The sequence below is a fragment of the Lactuca sativa genome, chromosome 5, assembly GCF_002870075.4.
Source record: "Lactuca sativa cultivar Salinas chromosome 5, Lsat_Salinas_v11, whole genome shotgun sequence".
NCBI classification, from domain to species: domain Eukaryota; kingdom Viridiplantae; phylum Streptophyta; class Magnoliopsida; order Asterales; family Asteraceae; genus Lactuca; species Lactuca sativa.
Window position 1 is genome coordinate 340966430 of NC_056627.2, and position 1140 is coordinate 340967569.

Sequence of the window (1140 nt, forward strand, 5' to 3'; positions counted from 1 at the left end):
ATATGTTGCCTCCTCTACGTGATTGGAATAGATCCGACCTGGACTGCAACATATGCAAATCTATTTCTCTGCATATTATATCTATGAAATTCTTCTTATCTGTTAGCCATATGATGTCTCCTTTGCGTGATTAACAATCCAACCTAGTACACAGCATATGCAACCTTCTACTTCTCAATCCCTCTAAAACTATAAGTGATAATAATCTGAATCTATCTTCTCTCCTAATGATTGTCTGCTCACCCGATGTAAGGAGTACTCTGGAAGTCCTTGATTACTGGGGCATATCAGGAGGCGGGAAACATGTTCCAGTACAATTAAAATTGAACACTCAAAGATTGTCTATAGATCTCGCTGCTCAATTTAGGTGGATAACAATATCCCTGGTCGTCGTCAGCTGAATGGTCCTTAAGATATAGTATCTAGAAACTTAGGATCAAATATAATATCTAGGAACTTTGGATCACATTGTCTTGTCACTTATAGTATGTCCTAATTTTGTCACAATTTTTCGTGTTTAAGTGGACAACAATACCGGCGATCGACCAGACAAAGACGTGAAGATGGAAGGTACCGACAAGCGGATAAAGGCTGTCTAAAAACTTTGATCCCAAATTATTCTTAAAGTTAGATATCATTTTATTTTTGATAAATTTGTTCATAGTTTTCCTCTATGCACAAATTTTAGGAGGAGAATTAAAAATAATTCAAAAATCAAACAAAAATCAGAAAATTAAAAATCCAAAAATAGTGTTATTTCTTGTTCAGAAAAATCAGAAAATCCAAAAATACTTTTGTTTCTGTTTTTATTTTTCCAGAAAATATAAAAAATCCAAAAATATTTTTTTGTGTGCTAATTTGTCTTTTAGTTTTGTTTTGTCTTGAAAAATGAATTCAGATGTAGATGAGACTAATGGAGACTGTATCGAAGATTTTCTGAGCCAAGGCTTCATCCGTGAGCATCGAAGAATTTTCATTTGAAGGAGCAAGAAATGAAGACTATTCTTCCATCATTCAATCTTTCAACCTCAGAAGCAAGGTAAAGCTGTTCTTGAAGATTATGTGATAGATTGCATTGAAGCCTCCTCAATCAGTCTGCTGCTATCTTGTACCTGCTGAAGTGATCCAGAAGATTATTTC